This window comes from Hyperoodon ampullatus (genome assembly GCF_949752795.1).
Source record: "Hyperoodon ampullatus genome assembly, chromosome: 3".
NCBI lineage: Eukaryota > Metazoa > Chordata > Mammalia > Artiodactyla > Ziphiidae > Hyperoodon > Hyperoodon ampullatus.
This window is the reverse complement of record NC_136916.1, coordinates 18,539,361-18,547,904: the sequence shown is the minus strand read 5'-3', so window position 1 is coordinate 18,547,904 and position 8,544 is coordinate 18,539,361. Positions and strand designations below refer to the sequence as shown.

At 46.6% G+C, this 8,544-nt stretch overlaps 1 pseudogene across 1 annotated transcript; it reads right to left on the bottom strand.

Annotated features, from left to right (window-relative positions):
* Positions 1-1,294: 1,294 nt before the first annotated feature.
* On the bottom strand, positions 1,295-2,691 carry LOC307049801 (heterogeneous nuclear ribonucleoprotein K-like; annotated as a pseudogene). Its single transcript has one exon. The product of its transcript is annotated as a heterogeneous nuclear ribonucleoprotein K-like (transcript).
* Positions 2,692-8,544: the final 5,853 nt, after the last annotated feature.

The window sequence follows — 8,544 nt, the reverse complement described above, 5'->3', positions numbered from 1 at the left end:
TCCCACAATGAATGAAACACTTATTTTCCCAGTATTGTCAATAACTTCAGTGACATGATCATGCTCAGCTGATCTGATAAGAGGTTAAGATGAGAACTACTGATAAAATGCCATCCACCGCCAGGGCTGAGTGACACCCATAGGTAGGACGGTGAGCAGAATTCTTTGACCTTGGTCTCATTTTCCATTATGTTTTAACCACCTAAAGTAACTAATTATAAGCAAAATTGGCAATTTACCGATAAATGATTGAGTCATCTTAAAGTCATTTATTTGCTAAAAATATATGACTTAGAACTAATTTATAAGGTTCCTATATCATATAGCTCGTTCTATTTGCAAGTAACTGTGTACCTGTATACTCTTGGGGAAAATCTATAGTCCTAGGGTTCCAAATCTTGTCAAATTATTGCCCCTTCCCCATAATAGTTTACCCAAGACCTCCCAGAGTTAATATGCACATAATTTACTAAACTAGATCAGAGAAAACTCCTTTTACCCCCTACCCTCCACGGGCTTTGGACTTGGAGAGTCCATGGCAGAAAATATCACCCATGAGTTTTTGTTTTTAGGTTCACTAAATTTACTTTAAAAATCATAAAACGTTTCTTACAAAAGAGCATTACATTCTGCACACTGCTCTGAACAGATGCCAGGGACATACGGACTATTGTTACTTTTCCTCCCTATCCCACCCCCCCAAATGTTACAGTGACCACAAAGCAAAGCGTTCACAATAATTACATGGGGGGATTTTTTTTTAAACCACCAACAATGAACAAAAATTAAAATTCACTCACTCTGGGCTTCCCTGGTGGCGCAGTGGTTGAGAGTCCGCCTGCTGATGCAGGGGACATGGGTTCGTGCCCCGGTCCGGGAAGATCCCACATGCCGCAGAGCGGCTGGACCCGTGAGCCATGGCCACTGAGCCTGCGCGTCTGGAGCCTGTGCTCCGCAGTGGGAGAGGCTACAACAGTGAGAGGCCCGTGTACCGCAAAAAAAAAAAAAAAAAATTCACTCACTCTGCTGCTGTTTCAAAATTTCAATGTTTTTGCACACCCTCCCCCAACCCCCAACCCTGTTTGTAAGGAACTAAAACATTGTATCTGGTGAACAGCAAAGATTTCACTACACCTCAAATGCAGAACACCTATGAAGCAGAGGAATGTTGGCTTTTTAAACAGAAGCAGGTAAAAAAAAAAAAATGATGCAGGACTCCTTCAGTTCTTCATTAGTTTTAGAAAAACTTTCCAGAATACTGCTTCACACTATAAAAAAGAAAAACTATCTTGCATTAGAATGCTTCAACATCTGCATACTGTTTCACACTGTTCTGCAGCAAATACTGTGCATTCTGTATCTGGTCCTGTGTTCGTTCCTGTAATGGTAACGATCCGGTCTTCGGACCCTTCTAAAGGCTCATCAATTTTTATCGAAGCTCCTGACTCATGACAGATTTGTTTAATCCACTGACCACCTTTGCCAATAATAGATCCAGCCAGGTCTTTGGGAATAGTACTTGTGTAGTAATAATAGGTCCACCAAGATCACCATATGAGCCACGACCCCATGCATAGGAATAATCATATCCAGAGCCACCCTGTGGTTCATAAGCCATCTGCCGCTCTGACGGGCTCCATGTATCTACTGCAGAGTCGCAGGTTTCATCAGCGCTGAAACCAACCATGCCATCATAACAGTCTCCAGGTCTCCCTCTTCTGCCATAGGCCATTAGATTCCCTCCTCTAGGTGGTGGTGGTGGTGAAGGAGGAAGATTCCGAGCTCTGCCACCACCCCGGCCCCCTCGTCCAGGAGGAGGTGGAGGAGGTCCTCGGTGAGGGCTCCCGTCATCACAATCTCTTCTGGATGGAGGCATGGGACGCCCACCCTGACCAGGAGGCATTCTGTCAAAACCACCTCTTCCTGGCATGGGAAATCACACGGGACGTCCACAGCGGTCGCTGACCATCACTGTAAAACCACCATAATCATAGGTTTCATCGTGAAAATTGGGATCATAAGGCTGAGCACGTCCTTCAACGGGAGACTCTGATATAAGATCAAGGATGATCTTTATGCACTCTACAACCTTATCAGGTTTTCCTCCAATAAGAACAACTCTGTCAGTGGATTGAGGACAACGTTCCCGGAAAAGCTTGATTGTTGTCTGAGTGTTCCTTGAAGTTCTTTGATTTTAGCACCTTTGACCCCAATAATTCCTCCAGCCAGACTCTGATAAATCAACAGTCTCAACTCGCAGTCAAAGTTGCATCCTTCAGAGTGTTGGTTATTTAAGCATTCCACAGCTTCAGATTCTAGCGGGAGCTGGCTGGTTGCAGTGGGTGATGGCAACTGCAGGCCCTCTTCCAAGGTAGGGATGATTTTCTTCAGAATTTCTCCAATTGTTTCAGTATCAGCACTGATACTCAATATGCGCTCGGGGCCACTGCTGCCTACGAATAAAACACTGGCATTTTAGTCTGTACGGAGAGCCTTAATATTCTTGCCTCCTTTTCCAATCACTGCCCCAGAATTCTTGCTCTGAAGCAGAATGCGTAATTCAACCATCTCATCAGTGTTTCTAGATCTTTCAAAAGTTTGTTCCTCTTCCATATCTTCAGCAGGACGCTTACCAAATTCGCCATTGGTTTCGGTGTTGGGAAAGGTTTCCTCTGGCTGTTCAGTTTCCATTTTCTTACATTAAAGGGACACACCAATCAGTTATTAAATCTATCCTTGCAGGGCAGAACTGAAGTGTTCTGGCTGGGACCAACTGACACCCTAGTGCTGCAGTAGCGGGGCAAGGCTACCATCCCCATGCCACCGCGCTGACTCGGCGGGTCACAGCTAGACAGAGAACGAGCCCACCCACGAGTTTTTGAAATTTTCATAGACTATTTCAAAGAAAAGGAATTACAGAAATAGCACATACACTATGTAGGGCTGTGGCATTAAACCATCTTGCGTGCTCAATAAATGCAGGCTAGGAACAGCCACTCAAGGGCAACCATGGCTTAGAGGGAGATGGGGTAAGGCCTGACCCAGACCACGTGGTCAGTGTTCTCCAAAATGAGTGTCTGCAGAAACAGGTGTGGTACTGGCCAGAGATAGGAACGTCCAGAGCTGCTGAACCAAATCTCAACATAGGGAATGATAAACACAAATAGACACATGGGCACACTCATGTTGTCCTCTATCTAAAAAGCCCACTTTCAGGGAATTCCCTGGCGGTCAAGTGGTTAGGACTCCACGCTTCCACTGATGGGGTTCCATGTTCAATACCTGGTCGGGGAACTGCGTGGCCCAAAAATTAAAAAATAAATAAAAATCCTATTTTCATTAAGAGCCTCCTTATCTGGGCTACTTAACTTCCTCAAAAGTGTACCAATAGTTACTGTGTTTTGAAAGGGAAGAATTTGGGAATTCCCTAGTGTTCCAGTGGTTAGGACTTGGCACTTTCACTGCCTTGGGCCCCAGTTTGATCCCTGGTTGGGGAACTAAGATCCCACAAGCCGAGCGGCACAGCCATAAATAAATGAATGAATATAAATAAAAGGTAAGAATTTAAAAATCTATTCCCAAGTCAAGCCCGACACTAGTCTGCCACGTCAGTGCTTCCCAGAGCTCACCAGACACTAAAAGCAGGACCCATCAGAGCTCACCAGACACTAAAAGCAGGACCCATCAGAGCTCACCAGACACTAAAAGCAGGACCCATCACGAGCCTCATTAAGAGCCAGCTGTTCTAGAGACATTGTGCCATGTGTCAGCGATCGATGGGTCCACAGGGTCCTGCATCCTCCCATTGGGTCCAGCGTCCTCCCATTGTTTCAGGGACAACAAGAGCTAATGTTTTTTAGAAAGCTATGCTTTCACCAAAAGCTGGTCGAAAATCCAGTTTATAGAAAAAGAGAGGCATCATGGGGATATAAAGATGACTACACTAGATAAGAGTTCTGAGTCTCTCCATTCCCAGTAACTATAAACATTTAAGTAAATCAACCTAAAATCTGGTTTCCTTGCCTATAAAATTAAAGGAGTAAGTTATACCTTTATGACCTCTTTTAGCTTGAGGATTCTATTTCAATGTGTACATCTGTAGCTTTGATTGATATCCCAACAGCTAGTCCTTAAAACTGTAGGATCATTTTCTCCTGATCGGCATCATGGATTTTAAACAGCAGAGAGAAAGGATGCCTGCTTTTGTCCGTTAGAACAGGAAAGGTTCGGGTGTTCTTAAGTCCACCCCTTGGACCACAGAACTGTCTCCACCAACCACCTACCTGGCCAGCACACACCCACTCCAGCCACCTTCCTGCTTTGGGTCCCGGCTCCCTTGCTCCCTGCCGGCTTTGCTCTTGGCCCCGAGTCCTAACAGCTTTGTGACCTTGGGCAAGTTACTTACCCTCTCCAAGCCTGCTTCCTCATCTGCAAGATGGGGATGATGATAAAAGCACCAACACTGACGAGAATTAGGTGTGATAAGCCCCGTATGGTGCACGGTTTGGTGCCTGGCACAGGGAAAGCACTCAGTAAGCGGCAGCGATTACTTTTGATAAGGACAACTGCGTGCTTAGAGCACCCACAGGACTCAGGACGTAACGGAAGAGTCTATTAAGTGCCGGCAAAGGGCCAGTGTTGCCAGGGCCCCTGGTCCTCTCCTTCTGGAACCCTTGTCACTTATAGACTTGAAGGAATGAACATGCTGACTGACTCCCTGTGTCTCTTCCCAGAAACTCATCCTACAAGCCCTGAAGATGGGACAGGACTCTAAGGAGACAGGTGGCATCATCAATGAATCTCTTTCACAAAAAAGAAACTGGTGATAGTGGTTGCCTCCCGGGTGGCTTGGAGCCAGGGATGGGAGACAGACTTTTTACTTTGAATTTTGAACCTCAAGTACATCTTACCAATATTAAAAATTAAAGTATTTTTAAATGTTGATTTTTGAAAACTAAAAAGAGACAATTTTTATTTTTATTTATTTATTTATTTATGGCCGCTCTCCGCAGCATTTGGGGTCTTAGTTCCCTAACCAGGGAGTGAACCCGAGCCCCCTGCAATGGAAGCGCGGAGCCCTAACCACTGGACCACCAGGCAAGTCCACAATTTGTATTTTTAAAAGGTTACACCTTCCCTCCGGGGAACTGGTGAGCTGAAAGGTGAGCTTCACATGCCTCCCCCGTGCACCCCATAACTGCAGGGCTGTGGGCAGAAGTGGTCTAATCCCCTGACCCAGGATCAGTAATTCCTATCTCCCGAAGTCCAGATGCGGAAACTCTTAGGATTAAAAAAAAGCCACAGGGCTTCCCTGGTGGCGCAGTGGTTGAGAGTCCGCCTGCCGATGCAGGGGACACGGGTTCGTGCCCCGGTCTGGGAAGATCCCACATGCCGCGGAGCGGCTGGGCCCGTGAGCCATGGCCACTGAGCCTGTGCTCCGGAGCCTGTGCTCCGCAAGGGGAGAGGCCACAACAGTGAGAGGCCCGCCTACCGCAAAAAAAAAAAAAAAAAAAAAAAAAAAAAAAAAGCCACAGATGCAGTGACAGCTCTGGACTCTGCGCAACACTGTTGCACAAGATGAGCCATGTTCACACGGCTTCCAACATACCGCTCGCTCTGTCCACCAGGAGGCTGTAGGCAGCACCTGCTAAGGCTGGGTGGAGAGCTAGCAAATCATGCTAATCTAGCAGCAAAAGGTCTGCTTCCGGGGACAAATCAGATGAGCCGGAATCTGGAGGAGTCCCGTGCGGCTCCGACAGCCTGGCTCCAGCCCCGAGTTGCACAGCTTTTCCCAGCTCCCCACCAGCCGCTGCCTCAAACATCACCCGTATGGCAGACGCCGCCAGCTGCCCACATCCTGGTCCTGCAGAACCCAGTTCTATTCCGCACCGACTGGCCATATGCTTCGCAGAAGCCTGGAACCCTCCCCGCCCCACGGGTTGAATCCTCACTAGTAATCCAGAGCTTTTAATTCCACTCTCTTTGCCAGCGAGCAGTTACGGAAGGAGTACGATGGGCGTCTACTGCTGAAGGTCTTCTGTGCAGGTTTCCCTTTGCTCTTAAGACAGGATAAACGGAAGAGGAGCTGCCGGCTGCCCCTCTGGTGCCTGCACCCGGGCAGCAATATCGGGATCGGGGGACCAGCTACACAGGGAGCCAATGGTCGTGAGGCCATGTTGAGACACTGAATCTCCCACCTCTGCACCTGGGGTTTTGTGAGGTGATAACATTTCCTCACTGCTTAAGCCACTGTGGAGAAGGGGGGACATCAGCTATGTAGGGCCCCAAGTAGTCAGATGCAATCTCCTTCCCCTGAGACGACAGAGTGGGGTACGCATGTGCACGCACGCTCTCTGTTACACCAAACCAACCCCTGGTGAGTCCTAACTTCACCTCCCCCGTCTCCTTGACTCCAGCTCCTTGGAGGGGCGTGCCTGCTCTGTACGCCATCTGGATGCACCACCCTGCCCGCCCCCCCGCCGGCACTACCACTCACTTCCAAGTCTGCCTCCTGCAGGAGGAGTTCATCGGACCTCGCCTACAGCTTCCTCCAGTTCTAACACACAGCGTCTCCTGCCTCGACATCCCTGGGTCACCCTCTCGGTGTCCACATTCTGAGCGCACGTCATTTACAGTGACCGACTGACTGATTAACTGAATGAAAGGGTGAGTGAACTGTGTGAACGATGAATGCGTGAGTACAAAGCACCATTTTCCTTCACCTGAAACCTGGGGTTTTCCTTTCCTCTTTTCTTTCTTGTCTTCTTTCCTCATCTTACTTCTCTGTAGAACAAAAGACAAAAATTGAGATAAAAGATATTCAGAGCTCAGACTCTGCAGGATGAATAAGTATTTCTAGAGAAAGCTGCAAACGGCACGCCTGACCTCCTGGGAGTTACAGATAAGGGAAGGGGATGACGGTGTGGGGATAGCACTTAAGACTCCTGCTCTCTAGCACCCCCCCACCCCCGCCCACACACACAGCTCCACACAATGACCAGCTCCACTAATGAAACTAGGGGAGGGGCAGCCTTAACAGGTCAGGAGTCACAGCGGAAAATGCAGCGAGTCTAGCCCACAGGAGGCCTTCAACAGATGTCCCACCGGAGAATGAGGTGACAGAGCATCTTGTGGTTAGGGCTTTGGGCTTATACCTTGAAGTTTTTATTATAAAAGCAGGATGAAATGTGGATGCCAGTAATCATCCGATGTAATGAATTTCATCTGAATGTGCAGACTAAAAAATATTTGACCTAAAAGTAGCTGTTTTGAAGTGGAAAATAAAATTTTGGGTTGTTTTAGTTTTTACTTTAAAACTCCTATGGTTTGGACTTCCCTGGTGGCACAGTGGTTAAGAATCTGCCTGCCAATGCAGGGGACACGGGTTCGAGCCCTGGTCTGGGAAGATCCCACATGCAGCGGAGCAACTAAGCCTGCGAGCCACAACTACTGAAGCCCGCGTGCCTAGAGCCCATGCTCCACAACAAGAGAAGCCACCACAATGAGAAGCCCGTGCACCGCAACGAAGAGTAGCCCCCGCTCGCTGCAACTAGAGAAAGCCCGCGCGCAGCAACGAAGACCAACGCAGCCAAAAATAAATAAATAAATTTATAAAAAACAAAAAACAAAACTCCTGTGGTTGTTAGCCAAAACTCAAAATAGAGGGCCACCAGCAGATTTCCAGACCATCTGCAGAAAGGCCTACTCCATCATACCAGCTGAACCTCTCAGAGCTGCTCTTCTGTGTAAAAGCCCTGGGGCCGAGCTTCTGATGAGATGGCAGACAGAGCACTGCAGAGATCACGACCCACTGTGGAAGTCGGCAGTGGACCCCCTTGAAGGTATGCAAATACAATTCTAACTTAAACCTTTAAATCAGGACAGATATTAAAATTTGCGTTAATGTTCATCATGTAATAGCAAACCGACACTAAAAACTTCTGCAAGATCTTTTATGTTACACAAGAGTAAAAACTGTAGTATATGTTCAGATAGTTAAACGAGCACCAAACACTACAAAGTGTAACCAACATGGCTCTATTAAAAACTCTCTTCAACTATGGCATTCAAGGACAGCAATACAATATTTTCTTTACAAAGCAACCAATATAAAAATCTGCAAATGCCATAAGTTCATTTATAGGCTATTATTTTCACATAGGCATGTCATTAGATTCTTTCAATTCTTTCTTTCAGTTCTTTCCTGAGGTATTTTTTGTGGTTTACTTTTATTGTACTGCTGGATGCATTATCTTTGATCATCCTTTCCTAAAATGATTTTTAAAGACCTGCAAAAAATTTTTATTGCATAGGACACTGTTCATGACACAGAGATCGGGAACTGCAAATATGTGGCACTGGAACAAGCCTTACAAATGTTGCATTTTAAGAATTTGTTACATACTTCTTTTTTTTTTTTTTTTTTTACAGTTTGCCTCTTTTAAAAAATTGAAGTTACAGCTAAGAGTTAACTACGTACAGTGAAGCAGTTTGGGAATGTTAGAGATTAGAAAATACGATGAATGATAAACGGAAAAAAAAAGC